The following is an 18,647-nucleotide window of genomic DNA, read 5'->3' as shown; positions in this document are numbered from 1 at the left end:
TACCAAGACTGTTCTCACTGTGGAGGAAGCAGGGAGAACAGGGTTGTCTGGCCATCCCCAGCATGTCAGCTCTTGGGAAGGACCCTGGGTTTCTGTTCTTCTCCAGAATAAGTCAAATACTAGGAGAAGATGATGCATGCAGTCAACACTGGCATTTAGCAGCTGGGGGCTCTTGCCAAGGCTGTCAGGGTGATTTGCATGGCCAGCGGGCTGCCCTCCCAAAGCCAGCACCTGTGGTCACAAACCCTATTTCTCTCCTTGTCTCTAGGAAGCAACCCTTTGTTCGGCTTGTATTGATCCTCTTCTCTTTATTTTTACGAGAAATGAATTGTGAGGAGCTTTTTCTCTGTTTAAACTTGAGGAGATATTGTTCAAGGACTTGCTGTGATGTTTCTCTACCTGACAGCTTTATTGGGTAATAGCCACTGATGGTATATGTGTGCACAGACAGTCAGACCTTTTATACTATGTGTGTTCCCATAAAAATGATTGGTTTTAAGGTGTTATTCTAGCATTGTTGTGATTGAACCATGGGACCAAGCAGCCTAAAAGGCAGATGTGAACTGAAGGCAGATGAGTAGGTGTGCATTGATTCTCCTTGTCCTCCACGCCCCAGCAGGGAGAAACCAGGCTGCTAGCTGCCTGCTAGAGACAGACAGCACAGAATGGGAAAGCATGGCTCTGTTGACGTTCAATCAGCAAATAATATTCAGACATCCCAGCTCCCCCAGGCCATATAATATTTCCCTGCCATCATAAACCAAGCTGGAGGGATTGGTTTGAGCCTAACGAGCCAAACACGGCTCTTCTGTCATCTCAGGCATATTCTGCCCATGACAGTGTCCCTGACAAGCCAGAGAAGTGCCCGGGCAGACAGAGCTGGGGCTGTTCTTCAGCAGGGAAGCAACCAGAGCTCACCACCCACAGGTCCTCAGGAAGTCCTCTCCTGGACTCTCCCAAAACAGCGCTTAAGTAGCCCGTGCACCGCTGCAATGAGAGCAGATATTTATGCAGTTTCAATCCTACAGTTCCTAAAGCAAAAGACAGTACCCTTAAAAGCAAGACTGAAGACATAATCAATGCTGCTAGCATCCCCATTACTCTAATTCCAAAAGAGAAACTGTGCCTTTGTTAATTTATTAGCCAGTGCCATTAACTGCCATTAGTTAATTTTCACACATTAATTATAATTGGGATTTCACAGAATTTTCAGATGATTTATAGTTTTGATTGCTTATTTTCTTGTCACTGGTTTCAAAACCCCATCCAGCCATAAGTGAAAAAGTTTAAATGTTATGCCAGAGATGGCTGGCTCACACTGGCACTGGTAAGTGAAGGTAATGAGGAAGAGTCACTGATTATTTCAAAAACGAAGAACAGATGTTCCACATATTAAGAAGCTATTATGCCAAGTGTTATTCCAGTGACTTGTGGGAGTGGCACATTCATTTGACTAAGATTAGCTGTTCCAACAAGGTCATTTATGCTTTAATGTAATTAGTTGTGCCAGTACTGATACAGAAGAAAAAAATACAACCTGGCAATTGTTTATTACCTTATCACCTGTCATTACCTTATCACAAGACTATCTCCTTGAGTTCAAGCTTCCTCAAAAATACCAGTAGAGTCCAGTTCATACATAACACAAGATTTTGTTCCTTCCTTTTCTGTGCTGCAGGACAAAGGGGGATGTGTTTGTTGATCCAAATAAGAAACCAGAGGGTTTCAGAAAAAATGTTGGCACGCCACCCTCCTGGGAAGCACCAGAATGGCTAGAGAGCCCAAGAGATCCTCACCCAAAACAGCATCTAGGAGAAACATCTCCATGCACTTAGCGACTGAAATTATACTGACTCCATATTTACCCCTACTGTAACTTGGTTAACTTCTCCTTGGGCTGCACCAGGCAGAACTTCAGTCCAGCAACTAAAAATTAAATCTCATCAGGTTTGGCACTGGTTTTCTGGGCTTGACCTGATACAGTTGTCATGATAAGGAGCCTAGCATTCCTGGGAGCTGCTGAAAGGACACAGATTTTTTCTATGTAGATATTATTAAGGTTTGAGCCAGAAGCCGGGTGGTGGGATCAGCGTTTGCAAGCCGTGCTGGTTGCCTGTGCTCCAGGAGTGCGCTTTTGTTGCTGTCGCCAGGTCACCATAGGAAATACTGATGCAAAGTCTCGACACCTGCAGAGCACGCAGCCAGGCAGCTCCTGAGCCTGCCTCCCCTGCAGTGCACTCTGCAGCCTCATCCACTCTCTCCGCTTCTCAACCTGTGTCTTGCAGTAGCGCCTTGAGCAGCAGGGAGCGAGGACACCTCTGCCTATCATGCCCAGCTCTGCGCAGAGCCAGTGGCCTCTGGGCTGTCACCCTGGAAGGCTTTCCATACTAAAAATGTGCAAGATAAAAGCCCAGGGCCTTCTGGCTGCAGTGGGAAGAGCGAGACTTGTACCCTGGTGTGTCAAGGGGCCGGCAGTACCTCGCCAGGGTGAAGCAGCCCAGCCCTGCAGGCAGGAGCCATGGGAAGATGCTGCTAGAGCAGAACAGAGTCACTGGGAAGGAGCACGGCTCCAGGGAGCGGGCCCCCCATGCCCACCAGCCACTGTCCGCATGCTGCCACCTGCCCCTGTCTGCCTGTGCCCCTTGGCCATGCACCCACCGCCCTGTGGGCCAGAGATCCAGCTGCATGTCCCTTTTCCTGCACCCAGGAGGTGCAACATAACGGAAAGAAGAAAGAGACTTCAGAGTGCATGCAACCAGCTTGTGAAATCTGCAGGAAACCAATTTTAAAAGCTCGCAACGTATTCAAAGAGCCTAGCAGTAAGTTTCCAAACCAACAGCTGTTTCAAGAAACCCAGCTCCAAATCCACCCTCTCTTCTCCACAACGCGTGTCAAATCTCCATCAAATGCTTGCCACCTGTTTCCACTTCGCAGGCGACCAATCCTTGTTCATCAAAGTAACAAAGCGGTTTTCAATTTAAAAGCAACAAATCAAAGTTTAATTATTTTGTCCTTCACAGCTTTATGCTATCTTTTACAAAAGCTTTTCCAGATATGAAGAACTATCATTGGCTGGCTTAAAAAGGGAATAATTGACTGACAGCTGAAAAAACACTTCTAAGGACAATGGTATTTGTCAGTCTGGTATTTTTCACTCTGAAGACAAAACACATTTTATCAACACCCTGAAATTATTTTGTCAACAAAATTCATTTTGTAGCATTACCTTCATCTGTCAAGCTGACAGAACATTCTCTGGAGTGTTTTAAAGACCATTTTGCTAACACAATTAATTTCTGCAAAATTAAGATTTGCCTTTTAAATCGTATGTGTGGGAAGGTGCCGCAATACACGCACAGGAAGGTGTGCACAGTCGCACCACTGGCTCACACACAAGCAGAAAGAGGCTGCACGTGCAAAATAGGTGCCGACAGAAGATGACACCAGCCCCATGCATTGAAAAGAAGAGGTGCAACAAATGACCAGTGACCTGCAGACAAAAATCCTGCTTGAGTAAATCATGCTTTTACAAGTCACTTCATCTCACTGAAAACATTGCAAGGAGCTTTATGTAGACTATTGAATAGCAATTAGAGAAATGCATGTGTGCGTACACAGAACAAAGCATTGCCACCCTAAAACAAGTAGAATCTGTGAGATGGTTCCATCACCCCATGGCACCAGCAACATGGAAGACGTACCAGTACCCCCCATGACCGCAAACCTGTGGGTAATGCAGAAGGACCTTTTACACACTTGATACATTAATGTCAGTAGCAAACAAGTGCTGTAGTTCTATGTCATATAGGGGATTTTCAAGGGGAATTTTTCCAAATGTCTTTCCCTGACTCAGACACCAAATTCTCAAATATTTTCTACATTTCCTCTCAGAATCTCTTGACTGCCTTTCTGCTTGAATTTAGACTTCTAGCGGATATGTAAGTGGACAATTTTCCTTGTGCCCATTTTGTTTTTTGAGAAAATGATCCGCAAAGAGGTCAAATAACTTTCCCAAGGCCGTGCATTCAATCAGCACCAGGTAACGGAATAAAACCTACGCTCCCTGCCTTGCAGTGCATCCCTCTAGGCAACAATACCTGGGAGAGGGAAAGCCACTCACGCATTGCCAGAATTACACTACATGTGACTAGATGAATAATGAGTAAGCTCAGACATTCTCAAACATGATTATGTCTGTGTTTGAGGGGCAGAAAGCATCTCCTTCTTCACAGACCGCACATGTTGCATTTTGGAACACTGAAAAGGTTAAAGGAAAAAGCATTTCTGAAGATTTAGGAATGAATTTATGGGCAACTGAAATACATTTCCCAGGAGGTGTATGACTGTGGGACATTCTCTGAAATCAGCCGGTAAGTGGAGAACAAGCTTAAACTGAAGTGTGGGTCTCCCCTGACATCTAGCCCTCTGTTCCAGAGCACAAACCCACAGATGCTCACATGCAAATATGAGAGTTGATCAACAAAGTTAGACATGCAGATTTATACTATATGCTAAGAAATGCTGATAACTGTTATTCCTGGAAACAAAACCTTCCATCAAAACTCCCTCCAAGCTTGCTTCTACATCTGTTACCCGTTCCTATCATAAGCCTTAGTCTCAAAAGGCGAACTCAGGGTGTAAGTTTCTGCCTCACACCTTGGTTTAAATTTTCTAGTCTTCTGCAATGCATTTCTGATTTCCTGGATGCGAATTCAGGCTGAAGCAAGGAAAAGCTGCCCAACTTCAGTAAGGAAAAGCCTGCACAGGTTTCAGAGCAAACAGAAATTCTTTCCAGGTATGGCAGTGTCTGTGCACTTCCCTCTTTAAGACTTGCTGTTGCTGCTGTATTGGGTTCACATGACAAGGTTTTGGGAGTGGGCAGCTGCAGGGGTGGCCTTGGGGAGAGGAGACCAAGAGCTGTCGCAGTGTTGGACAGAACCACTTCCAGCTGGCTCCAGGACAGACCCACCACTGCCCAAAGCTGAGCCCACAGGCAACACCAGTGGTGCCTCTGTGATAACATGTTTAAGAAAGGGGAAAAATTGCTGTACAAAAGCAGGGGAGAGAGGAGTAAAATACGTGAGAGGAACAGCCCTGCAGACCCCCAGGTCAGTGCAGACGGAGGGGAGAAGGTGTTCCAGGTGCCAGAGTGGGGGTTTCCCAGCAGCCTGTGGTGAAGACTGTGTGCAGACTGTCCCCCTGCAGCCCACGGAGATCCATGGCGGAGCAGATCCCACCCACAGTCTGTGCAGTACCCCATGCTGGAACGGGTGGATGTGCTGAAGGAAGCTGTGACCCTGTGGAGAGCCCAGGCCGGAGCAGGCTCCAGGCAGGAACTGCAGCCATGGGGGACCACACTAGAGCAGTTCCTGAAGGACTGCACCCCCTGGGAGGGACCCCATGCTGGAGCCAGGCAAGAGCGAGAGGGGAAGGAGCAGCAACCAGGCCTTCAATGGCCATTCACTGTCATGGAGTTAAAAACGGATACATCCCTTCCCTGTGCAGACTGTGCTGGGGTTTTGCAACCCCTGCCACTTAGCCCCTCTCCCACACCTGTCTTCTTACCAGCTCCCGACAATGCCGAGGTTTTTACAGGCACAGTCACATGACAAATAGACTTTCCCCCTCTGGGCCCCTTTTTGACACTGAATCATTAATTCCTTAATCTGTTTTTCATATTTCTAAATAGAAATAGACATGACTGTTGTGTATGATCAATACTGTGTTCTCTCATTCCTCTTAGTTCTCATCATTTTAGAATCTATTCTGCTTTTAATCTTAGGTCTTTTTAATAGGAATTGGTTTTGTGAAGAATTTGACACTTCATTATGGCAGCCCTGTGCTAATAGATTTAATAATTCATATCTGCATTGGTCACTTTTAACTGAAACTACACATTCCAGGGCTGCTTCGTGACTTGTGAGCCAGCAGCAACTTTGGCCTTCCCCAGTGATCTCCTGTTGCATTACCAACACAGGGGACCGCATCTCTCAAGACTCCAAATATGGCCTGGAAAAAAAGAGACAATCTCCTTACAGTGATGTGGGAGCGTTAGAAAATAGACCGTAGGTAAAGAGTGAAATCCAACAGATCGCTAGAGCAAGATGTAGCAGACCTACCAATATAATCAAGCAATAAAACACAAAGACATGTTGGGAACACAGACAGTGCTATGTCAGAGCAGCAGGGCTATGACACATCTACTGGATCCTTAGAAATGCCCGGCATGGCACACTGCAGGACCTTCTGCTGAAAAATCCTGGAAAAATTGGTAATCCAGATAGTAGCTCATCACAGCAGGAGAGGAGGCAAATGCAAGTCCCACCCTCAGAACATACTGAAGAGGCTGTATGTCTTGCTGAGTTCATAATCATTAACAGCATCTACATTAAATTATTACTATTATTTAATTTATATAACATTTTCTGCAAGTCTGATGGCCTTTACAGCATCACTGCTGGTACGGGATCACTTTACCCACATCTGAAACAGGAAGAAGCAGCTGTATGCAGCCAGTAGATTAGGGAGCACTGAGAAGTGATATCCTATCCACCAAAAACTGCAGTAGAGCTCTGCAGAGGGATGAATCTGGGTTAATTAACATTGACAATACACAGCTGTGGGCTGGCTTGGGGGTGGGGGCGGCTGAGGTAGATGAAGTGCAGGTGTGACTGCTTTGGTTAAGTGGTTAGGCAGCCAATGAAGAGGGAGCAGCCAAGGAAGAGAGAGAGAGGAAGAAGCAAGAGAAGAGAGTGGGCCCTGGATGAGGTGAGGAGGAAGCAGAGGGACTGTATGTGTGCTGGTATGAGATGGTAAAAGACCTTGCTGCAGTGTGATAGTTTGGAGAATGCTGTGTCAGAGCTCCATGCAGAATGTAAAGCACTGTCTTGGCACCCAGCTGGGATGCTGCAGCTCACAGCCTGCCTGGTGTAGGAGCAGCCTGGGAAGCCAGTTTGTGACTGTGACCTATTGATGGTTTGCAAATTGGCTCCATCCAGAGCCTGGAGCTTCTGCTGCTGCAATGCACGCACAAGGAGCACTCGCAGGGTTTCTGATCATAGCTCTCCCCTGGGTAAGTGTACCCAACTGCCCAGCTCATGAGGTCAGAGCAACTGCAGAGTTAAGGCAGCAAAGCCCCAAGCTGCCAGTGCTGTAGATGCAGTGCCCTTGCACGTGCTGAGAGCGTATGCCAACACTGTGCTCAAAGAGCAACGGTCAGTGCCTCCTCATGGAAGGAGAGGCACTTTCATCTTGTATGAGGAGTTTGAATATCAACTTTCAGGTGGACTTAAGAGGAGCAATCCAAATGGGTCCCAGAGGTTCTCAAGAAATAAGGACACCCATGTGTGATCAAGGACAAAAATGAGAGCACTGGGTGTTGTTTGCATCTTGGGAACAGCACTTCCACAAAGACAAACTGTCACATGGTACTTCACAAGTTGTTCTTGTAAAAGTACAGCACCTCTCCATAGCCCCTGCAACCCGGAATGGCAATGAGGCCCAGAGGCCACAGAGGACTAAGATGGAGAGCTCTGAGGCTGCCGAGCACCCTCTCCACTTGACAAAGAGATTCCTGATGCCAAGAGGAGAATTCAGTGGAATTAGACAACAAGCAGACCAAAACACAGATAGGAGGTGGAAAAGCAACAGCACTAAGAGAAAACAGCTTCAGTGTCTGCACAGCATTAGTCAGCCTGAAGGCGAAACCTGCAGCAGGTGACAGGACTCAATATATGTCTGTGGGGTGATGCCCTCCACTGTCGTTGGGGCTTTCCCGAATGACAATTCTGGCCGCATTGCATGCACATATCAATGGCAGAAGAAACCACCAGAAACCAGAGTGCTTTCTTTCATGATCTATTTGTTCATTTTGCAACTCCGCCTTGGTTTTGTAAGTTGCTACTACAAGCCTTTTTAGGCCTGTGAAGTGAAGCAGTCTGGGAACAAAGCCCAGAGGAGTAACCACATGTCAGAGGTTGAAAGTATGGACTGCACTGGGTGTCAGAAGATGTGCTCAGCAATGCTGATCTGCCCAGGTGCTGGGTGGATGAACGGACAGATGCCATCACAGAGAAAAGAGACTTAAAAACGATTGAGAGCCTGAAGCCGCACCACTGTGCTCTCCGGGCACACATACCCTGTGACCTTAGAGTACCTCTGCACTCCAAAACTGTTGGTCACAGAAGACATGCTGGGAGACAGGTGCAGACGCTTCTTCTGGAGCAGGAAAAGGCATCACCAAGCTCTCAGAAATCAAGTGCCAGTCTGCACTCTTCCTTTACTGTGGACCTTCAACTGAGCCAGCATCGCCTCCATTACTTCCATGCAGGGGCCAGACGTGCACACAATTCACCGTGGGCACAGGTATGTAAAGGGCTTAGGGATGTTACTAGGGCTGTGAAATATTCTCCAGTCTCACTCAGAGGTGGACCTGATCTGTTGGCACAGCAATGTAACACGCTTGCCCTGGCCAAAAAAGCCATGCTGGAGCCTGCATCCCACAAGCATCTGCAGCATGTGGTATAATTGGCCTGTGATGTGGAGCTGGATGAAAGCTCCTACATACCAGGTATAGCAGGGTGGAGGAGGTTCAGAGACTGGAGCAGCATCACTAGAATGCATAAAAGCAGCAGGAAACAGTGAGATGACACGCTGGAATGAGGTTCACTGTCCCTGCCTTTGACGTGGAATCCCATGCCTCTAGAAGGGAGGCAGCTTTTCCTGGCAGGCAGCCCGATTCCTGCACAGATCCTCAGCACAACAGCTCCTAGGTTTATGCCTTGTAACTGTAGAGAGCTCTACCTTACCCCAGAACTCCGTGATTTCTCTTGAAACCAATTGTCCTTTCCGTTAGCATCATGTGCCTTGGGGCACGGCTTCTAGCAGAAAATAGTTTGTGTTATTTAAAACATGGAAGTTCACAAAACTGACTTCAAACAGCCCAGAAAAAAAAAGGCAGATGACATATTTGTTGCAAATTCCAAAGAAAGAAAACTAAATCTCTGGCTTTTATGGTAACAGGAAAACCTGAAAGAGATATTAACAGCTCCTTTAATCATGATTACAGAAGATGTCATTCTCTTTTCCTGAAATGAACGAACACATTGGCAGTTTGCTCTCACCCCCTCCTTAGCTGAATTACAATCACTCTATACTGGATTTCAAACCAGACTGAACAAAGCCTGCGTTTCCTTTTGTTGTTGCTACAGTAAAAGCCTAATGACCAGGGCCGCTCCTCTTGATGCAGGAGTTTGCTCTGTATAAAAGGTTATAAACCAGCTCAGGCTGAGCTCACTTGAAGAGAAAGCTACAAAAGATGAATGAGCTAGACAGCCCTCACCTGCACCTCTCACTCTGTCCTGAGGGGAGAACACTGTAACCTAAGAGGTCTTTCCCAGCTTTTACTTTGGTGGCTTTGGAAGGGGAATATGCTACCCCAAATCACAAAGTTACTCCATTTCTGTAAGTAAAATGGCAGAACATTATACCAACTTCTGTTTACCTGCTCCTGCCTGTATTTTCAGGGATCACAAGTCAGCCCCAACCCCGTACCGCTGCCTTTGCAGTGTAAGAAGCTCCCTGTGGTACCACGCAAAGTCAAAGGCAGTGAATCAGGGTGGTGCATGGAGCTGCTGCACCCAGCAGGGATTTCTGGGTGTGAGCCAGAGGCTGAGAGGAAGCAGCACCCACCTGCCTGGCATTGAAGGGCATGTGCCTGCCTTGCAGCATGACACTGTGGTGGGTTGACCTTGGCTGCCCACCTGGTGCCCACCTAGCCGCTCCATCACTCCCCTCCTCAACAGGAACAGAGAGAGAAAACACAACCAAAGCTTCACGGATCTAGATAAGGACAGGGAGATCACTCATCAATTACTGTCATGGGCAAAACAGATTTTACTTGGGGAAATTAATTTAATTTATTGTCAATAAAAACAGGTAGGATAGTAGGATAATGAGAAATAAGAACAAATAATCTAAAAACACCTTCTCCCCACCCCTCCCTTCTTTCCAGGCTCAGTTTCACTCCTTCACCCCCACTCCTCTGCCTTCTCACCCTGAGTGGTGCAGGAGGGCAGGGAATGAGGCGTTGTGGTCAGTTCATCACATGTTGTCTCTGCTGGTCTTTCTTCCCATACTCTTTACCTGCTCCAGCATGGGGTCCTTCCCACAGGAGACAGCCATCCATGAACTTCTCCAATAAGGATCCTTTCCACGGGCCACAGTTCTTCATGACCTGCTCCAGCACGGGTCCTTCCCATGTGTCCTCTCCACAGGGTGCAGTGCTTCAGGCACAGACCCACAGGGTCCCCAGCCCTGCACCAGCCTGGGCTCCTCTCCCCACAGGGCCACAGACCCTGCCAGGATCCTGCTCCAGCGTGGGCTGCCCACAGGTTACAGCCTCCTTTGGGCATCCCTCTCTGCTCTGGCGTGGGCCCCTACATGTGCTGCAGGTGGGGATCTGCTCCGTGGGCATTATGGGCTGGGGTACAGCCTGCCTCGCTGTGGGCTTCCCCTGGGCTGATGGGGAATCTCTGCTCCAGCACCTGGAGTCCCTCCTGCCTCCTCCTGCACTGAACCGGGTGTCTGCAAAGTTGTTCGTCTCACATTTTCTCACTCTTCTCTCTTGGCTTCTGTTCTGCAGCAGTTTTTACCCCTTCTTAAATACATTATCACAGAGGTGCTACCACCATCACTGATGGAATCAGCTTTTGGCAGTGGCAGATCCACCTTGGAGCCAGCTGGAAGTGGCTCAGTCCAACATGGGGGCAGCTTCTGGCATCTCACAGAAGCTACCCTCACAGACCCCTGCTACCAAAACCTTGCCACATAAACCCAATAGACACCAACAGAGCAAAACAGCCCAAGCTGTCTGCTACTTTGCTCCTTCTGGCCCCTGCCCCCTTCCACAGCAGGTCATAGAGGAGAATATGGGACCCACCAGGTAAGCAAAGGGGCTGAGAGGTGGATCACACAGAATAACGGCCTTTAACTGATACACACACCTCTGGCACTAGCTCCCTTGTCATCGAACCCCAGCAAGTATTTATTAATGAAGCTCTCCTGATTGTTGATTCATTTGATTGTTAAAGCTTGTGGAACTCGTACTGTTATTATTCATTGTTATTAATGTTCACAGCTCAGCCTCTCTCTTTCCAATATGCTCCACAGAGGAAATCGAAGGCTAAAGCCAATTGTTACAGTAAATGAATGATGGAGCCACTTGAGGATGGGATTAAGCCTGCTGCTCTGGGACTGCTGCAGGTTATTGGGAGTAAGTTAATCTTCACACACAAGCATTGCAAAATGAGGGGCTGTTCTAGGTGGGTTCTCTGGCTGCTTCCTCAGTCAAGCCATCAGTATCACCCTAGCAAAGCTGTCTGTGCACAGGACCAGTGACCCAGGCTGGGTTTTGATCTATGTGCAGAAACAGGTCTGAGTTCAGCGGGAGCATGGCCCCTGCTAGGCAGCTTTGACACTAAGACTCAGAGAGATGCTACAGGCAACTCAGCACAGCCTCGCAGAAAACACATCTCCACACGACTGCATGTACTGAAGAAAAGCAGAGCTGGCTATCCTCAGAAAGTTTTCTCCTCTCCACCCCTCTGCAACCACTCATTCCCCAGAAAGGCCGAGGATAACAGTGGTGGCGCATAGCAGGTGGTAAACCAGAGCTCAGGAGCACAACACCTGAGTGTGCTGCGTAGAGGGGGAACAGGATGCTGCTTGCTTCAGTACTCTCCCGTTCCTCCCCTTCTTCAAGCCTCCTCCACCTTCCCACAGCCTCTTTGCTACATGATGTTTGGCAATTCTTGCATCACATATAAACTCCCCAAGCCAGAATGGTAGTGCTCCTACCTGTCTGGTAGTTGAGATTCTCCTAAATCCTCACTGGTGTTCTTATGCCAGCTTTCCAGAGCAATGTATTTGTTCATATTATATCTTCAGAATCTACAGAGCCGTCACATACTATATTCGACCTATTATTCATCTCAAACAGAGAATTCTGCAAAGCAAGAGGAAATAAAAGAGAGCTTAATACAGCTTTACTAAAGTGGAATTTGCCAAAGACTCTAGAAAAATGGATTTAATTAGGGCTGCTAATGGGGAACAGTTTGTTCCTGTGATTTAAAGCAGAATTTAGATAGTCTCTATAATTTCAACACTTTAAATTATATATAGAAGGTTATTTCTCATTTCTACCTTAATTATAAAAATCCATCTTTATGAATCACAATTTTGAGGCAAATAAAGCAAAGGCAACAAAAATGATGTTTTATTTAATAAAACTTGTAAGAACTCACAAAAGAAGCAAAAGAGACTTCAACATGGATAAAAGAGACTTATGATAGCAAATAATAGTTGCAGGCATTCCTCTGTACACTACTTAAGGACAGCACAACAAGGTCAGTTTTTTACTTGGGAAAAGGTGTATAAACAAAGGTGTGTTCTGTTATAAAAAATGGAAGTGGGTATAGTTTTTATGCAATAATGGGAATGTTCCCCATTTAATTTTGCAGCTAAGCAGTCTATTAGAGTTACAGGCATTAATTGGCCTAACGTGCTCAAGACAGTAATCCCATATTCTAGAAGTCTCTTGCTACCCCTGCTTACATTGATTACTGTCAGAATCTCTGAATTGTCTGAAAATTGTTTCTCCAGATAGAAGGGCCAATAGATCTTGTTAGAACCACTCCTCCTGAGCCTTGTCTGTAGCCTTTGATTTTATTTAAAACTATCAAATGTTGCTTTTGTGAAATTCCTCCTGTTAGCTGGCTCTGACCAGACAACCTAGGTAAATGAGTCCCAGGATTGCAAAGCACTACTAATTCAATAACAAATAGCCTAGACAACTGACTAGCAAGCTAGGCCTAGCTGCTGTCACTGCTGCAGATTCTGCACCCACCATAATGCATTTTAATATTGCACCTTGGATCAGAACAAAATCAATGAGTGAAGTTCAACTGTGGCACATTTCCTATTTCCCTGACAGCTTATTTCATGGATCACAGGGACCAAAGTACAGCTGCTTATTCAACAGAGGAAAGAATGAATCAATTTCTATTCTTTAATACACTGTGTGACCTATTCTCTGATGCTCTGTCCTTTACAATGGCTCTAGTCTTTCCAAGGCCTTCAATTTTGTCAGATACAGAAAATTTAAAATAATGACAAAATGCCCTGCCCTAGGTCTGCTTCCAACTGACTAACTGCTCTGCTGGTAATAAGTCCAAATGAAAGATATTATGTCACTCAGGTTGAATTAAACAGACAAACTATAATCCTATATCATTAAAAATGAACCAATCTCCTGGAAGATTTTCGTGATTTTGCTCCAAGTTCCCCACAAAAGGCACTGGACATCACAAAGGTTTTGATCCTCATCAGCTGCAGTTTCTTCTCCTGCTTCAAAACACGAAAGAAGATGATGAAATGGCAGCCACAGCAGCGGCAGCTGGCTGAAAGAGCAGGCGCTTTGCTGGGGAAACCCTGTGCCCGCCTCTCCCTCCACACCTGCGGGGAGCTCAGGCCATGCTGGCACCTGGGATGCTGTGCAGGGAGCTGCAGGGCAGCGGGCAGCCCGACGCAGAGACACCGTGCCTCCTCCCCTCCCCTGGTCCCAAGCACCGAGCCACGCTCAATGGGGAGACCAAAGTTCTGCTGCTCTGCTCACCCCGTCACACTCCCTGAAGCTAGCAGATAATGACAGCTGTTCTTTAGGCACTGCTAATTTGGGAAGAATTAATACACTGAGATGCATCAGTTTGCAATTTCAGTGTGAAGATTATTTTTTTAATTTAGAGATATCCCTAGGTATTGTGGTTTTAATTACCCTCTGTGTGCCTTGTTTGTCTTGCCTTATTATTTATCCCCAGTCTGCAGGTGATATTCATATGGTTCTTCTCACTGGTAACTTGGTTTCTGCCTGGGCTTTCTTAACTGTAATAATTTTTCAAAGAATGAAGGTCAGGTTCTGCAAAGCAGAACAGAGCAGAAGGGTGAGTGCTGTAGCCACCCTAGGCAGCCATGGGCATCGTGCCCCAGCGGTGCTGGCACTCCTGAGCCAAGGCAGCAGGGCTTGCAGAAGCCGTGTGGAAGGCAGTGTGCATGACCCTGGCACCAAGACAGCAGGGACAGCTGAAGCGCCAGCTAAGTGACAAACTAGTCAGCACTGTGTGAATTGGAAAGCTTGGAAAGGAAGCACTTGCAGATCTCCACAGGCAAACAGGATTTCTGTCTCTCCTTTCTCAAACCCTCTTTCTCCTGCCTCATTGTACTTTATGACTGGTGGGGCACCACGAGGCTTGCCTGGCCTTAAGACATAAAGGTAATAAATCAGGCCTGATCAGAATATTATCTAGGTGAAATGGACATATCACAGCTGGCTTTATTTGCTTTTCTCTATACATATCCAGTAGTTCAAGTCTAGGGCTTTTGCAGCATGTGGTTTTAACAAATAGTAGTACTTCAGGGCACACGGGCAGACAAATAGTTCTTTCCAGTTCATAAGATGAATCTGGGAAGAGCAGGGATCACTGAACAGTTGCAACAAATGTTCTAGTTCAGACCTGTGTTTATGCAGGCTACAAACTGTAGCAGAGGTTGCTAGCTGGATTTGTTTGCTCCCAAGAGATTAATTTTCCTTTTTATTTTTCTGCCTTTCATGCAGGAAGTCCAGAGACATGTCACAGCTCAGAACACCCCATCAGCAGCAGCCGTTCCACTCACTGCTTTGGCCTAGAAGCAAACAGGAAACTCAGCTTTGGGAGGTAGTGGCTGAACTGTGAGGTCTACCCTATCTACCATCCCTCCTTCCCAGACCTCTCCACCGGCAGCTGTTCAGGTGATGAAAAGTAACTCAGAAGACCTGAGAATAGCAAGTGCCCTGGCTCAGACATACAGCCCTACTCCCTCCTCTCTCCCCATATTATCCATCTTTAATATAAAAATCTGCTTTAGTTGCTCAATTAATGGAGCAGTTTTAAACATCAACCAATTCTCCTTTCCATCATCAAGCTGCCCTTGAACCCTACAGTCCTCTGAGGAGACCTGAGGTGACAGACCTGAGGGTGTTGCCTGACCTGCTCTCCCCAAGCTCCACAAGAAGCCAGCTCTGCAAAGGCACAGCACAGCTCCCACTTCGCCCCTGGCACACGCGAATGGAGATGCACAGCATCTCAGCAAGGATATTACTGCAAAGGTCCTTGTCCCAGCACTCCTCAGTGGTGAGGACACAACAGGAACCTTGTAGCTGGCATAAAACAGCCTCCTCGTCTCACCACAGACATGTTCCCTTCAGCCTGCAGACTTGTGCCTATCTTCACCTTTTCCATATAAGATCAACTTTTTCTTCCCATTTTTAACAGACTTATCCCTGGTATTCCCCATCCCTCCCCTGAGCAGACCAGCTGCCCCGGGACTGGCTGCTGCCAGTGCTCAGCTCATGGTGGCACTAGCCTGCTGCTTTTCTTACCCAGCCAGGATCGTACTGCAGCTAAACAAAAATACCTAAACTCCTCACTGATCAAGTTTTGGCAGACAGTTCTGGAGAACAGTGATGAGGGACAGAGGCTGAGCAGCCAGCAGCTATTGTAGTATCAGCTGATGAACAAGTGGATTTTGATGAGGTTCACGTGATTAGCTTTGGGTGCACAGATAAGAACTCTATGTATGCAGTGCTGGGCACATACTGCCACAGGGGTTAGTGCTCCGCATCCCTGCCACCGGCACCCTTTTGTCCCCTAGGTATCAGAGAGGATGCAAAAACTGCCCACTGTGTTCTGTCAAAGTAATGTTCAAAATGGAGTTCTAACAAGGCCTTTTTCCTTCAAACAATGTACAAATCAACAGTCAGCAGCATTTGAAAAATGGCCCTAATCCCTGTCTGCATAGGGAGTTTGTTCCCAGTCCAATGTGCCATATTATGACAACGATATATTCTTCAAGTGAGTGAAAATTAACGAATAAATAATACCCTGACAGTCTTGCCATTACTGAGTGTTTAGGAGTTGGGTAAAACTGACAGTGCAAGACGAATATGGCAGTAAGATGAGATCTTACTTTGCATGGCTGGTCAGGGGAATCCAGGCAGCGGACCTTACAGACGGGGTTAATTCTAAAGGCTGAATCTGATTCTGAGCATAGCAGCTCTCTGAGCAAATAGGGAAGGCTTAACCACTTGGAGGACTGAGCCACAGGCGGCAGCCCCATTGCTGAAGGAAGCACGGGAGTGCAGTCCTGGGAAGGGAGGATGTGGAGGATGTGTTCGCCTGTGGCCTCTGCATCACTGAGAGTGGGCTGAGCCCTTTGCCTGCCTCGGAGGGTCCAGCAGCACTCAGGCAGACAACGCACCTACAAATGCAGCCAGGAAGGCGGGCCTGCCCCTAGCAGGAGGGATCACCGGAGCACGCTGTATGTGCACTGGCCCCTGTTTTCACAATGCAGGAATCACAAGGTGCCAGTGAAATTATTCACTATCAGGCTGAAAGAGGATGGGCAGCATGTGGCCCTTTGCTCAGAATGCTGTGGAGCCCAGATGTACTCATGGGTTCCAAGAGGCTTCAGAGACACCCCTAGAGCACAGCCCCACCAGCTAGTTCTGGGCAATGGTCAGACACAACCACTACTCCAGAAGGACTGTGAGCCAGAACTCAGAGGATCACAGGCAAATAACCATGTAATCCACACCCTGTCCTCTACCGGCTTTTCACAAGGCTCACATCTGCTAGTGGCTGTGGCAGAAGAGAGGCCCCGAGCTAGCCAGTTCCCCTGCCACGCTGGGCTTTCTCTCCGATTGCCTCCATGGTGCTGCTGGCCTTGTTCCATGGCTTGTCACTGGCAGCACCCAGCTGCAGCATTCCCCAGGCTCAGCAGAGGGTCACCATCAAGAGGAGATCTCCTGTGTGCAGGTTAGCTCTGCCCACCCCCAACATCGGACAGACCGTAGGGCTGTGGGATCTGCCCTGTGCCTGGCCTGTGTCACCAAGGAAGGCTTCCTATGCAGCAGCAGGCAAACATCACACACACATTCCCTGGGACTCGACAGGGCTGCATCTTGCTTCCACTCTCACTCCCTTCAGTTTAAATGCAACCAAGGACAGATCTTCTCCGTCCTCAGGAGATATGGAGCAGGTCCCAGCTCTTTCTAGGAGCAGAGATTTCAGATGATGATAGCCTCGCAGTGCACCAGCCTGGTGAAATCCTGGTCACAGTGATGCCAGGATGGTCTCCAAGCCTCTTGCGCCAGGCACAAACCAGGAGGAGCCAGTTCCTGTAATTACAAAGTTGAGCCATAACAGAGGAAAACTAATCAGCTTGCTGGATGCCAGCAAATTAAATATTAATCTAACTATTGTGAACACAAAAATGTTCATCTTCAGATATTTTCTAGCACAAGTGTCAAAATCAGAGTGGAACGAAGGTTTTATTCATTTTCCATTATCAATTTAAATAAAAACACTCAGAAAAATGGGCAATGATGTGCAGAAGCCACTCAGCACAGGTAATTACAATGCAAGTTTAGGCAGCTAATCACTCCTAGAATATGCTTCAGATCGAGATAACTCAGACTGGCTTGTTTCTCTGCTTTGTTAAATCAGGCAGACTCTCAGCATAGCCTGATGGGGATGAGGCTCCCAGTCAGCATCTTTAAATAACAATAGGGCTGTCTGGCGGGCATGGAAGCTCTTCTGCCAGCCAGTGGCAGGATGGACGGAAGGTCCTCTACAGCAAGAAAGCAAAGCCACAGGAGGGAGGGACACAGCAGGAGCCATGCTGGGAGTGGGGTGGGCAGCTCCAGGCAGGAGCAGGGAGCAGCGAGAAGGCAGGGCAGAGGGTACAGAGCAGGGCTGGTCTGGAAGCAGAAGGTATGAAAGCCACAGGTGAGGACATGCCTGGAAATGAGGAACAGCTGCAGCAGCAGGATGGAGAGGGATGGACATGGGAAGGCAGAGCCTCATGGGCAGCCTCTTGCAGCAGCTCTGGCCCTTGCAGCTCTCAGACAGAAGAGCCCCCCAAGGCCATGTATGTGGCACCCACACCCCACCTGGGACACTGCGGCTGGCGGTGCATGGCTCAGTCCTCATCCTCCCTGTCACCGAGCCCCACAGGGGCCGGAGGGAGGAACAGCAGCGCAGTCAAGGGGGAATAACGGCGCCAAACCCAAAGGACCCTTCTTCAAGGGAACCCATGTCTTCGTACTGCAGGCAGGAGGTGACTTTCCACAACCCTTCCTCTGGCACGTGGCCTGACCTTCCCGTGGGTGCCAGCCCACGTGCTTTACATGCCAGTTTCAACGAGGGCCTGACTCCACTGCCGGAGGTGGCCACAGCAAGCAGGAACGACGAGCCCTGACCCAGCATGGGGCAGATGCAATGACTGCGGTCCGTGTACCCAGGCTGGAGAAGGGGCATTGACCTGAGGCAGAACACACTCAGCTGCAGCCTGGATAATTTTGCACTCTCCAGTGTCTGACCACTACATTCACTTGCTCCCCTCTATAGTTCTAGTGGATCACCTTTACGCTCTCTATCAGTAATTTACATGGGCTTTTTACTTGGAACTAAGAAGAATTATTTTTATAACAGCATTCATGGATATTCTCTCTTCTGCTTAATTATTAACTTTGCTGTAGTAAATAAAGGGTGTTT

General features: G+C 47.7%; 1 long non-coding RNA gene across 2 annotated transcripts in view; it reads right to left on the bottom strand.

Annotated features, from left to right (window-relative positions):
- LOC119146080 overlaps positions 1-18,647 on the bottom strand; it is a 113,230-nt gene that overhangs the window by 69,608 nt on the left and 24,975 nt on the right. The window contains exons 2-3 of one of the 2 annotated variants that reach the window (XR_005103625.1): positions 13,303-17,269; positions 11,857-12,004 (exon numbers count right to left, since the gene is read on the bottom strand). This is a non-coding gene — a long non-coding RNA (uncharacterized LOC119146080). The remainder of the gene's footprint in view (positions 1-11,856; positions 12,005-13,302; positions 17,270-18,647) is intronic. The other variant, XR_005103627.1, reaches the window with a different exon arrangement.

The sequence above is a fragment of the Falco rusticolus genome, chromosome 4 (genome assembly GCF_015220075.1).
Source record: "Falco rusticolus isolate bFalRus1 chromosome 4, bFalRus1.pri, whole genome shotgun sequence".
In the NCBI taxonomy this organism is placed as follows: Eukaryota; Metazoa; Chordata; class Aves; order Falconiformes; family Falconidae; genus Falco; species Falco rusticolus.
The sequence above is the reverse complement of the archived record's forward strand: the minus strand, read 5'-3'. Positions and strand labels throughout refer to the sequence as shown.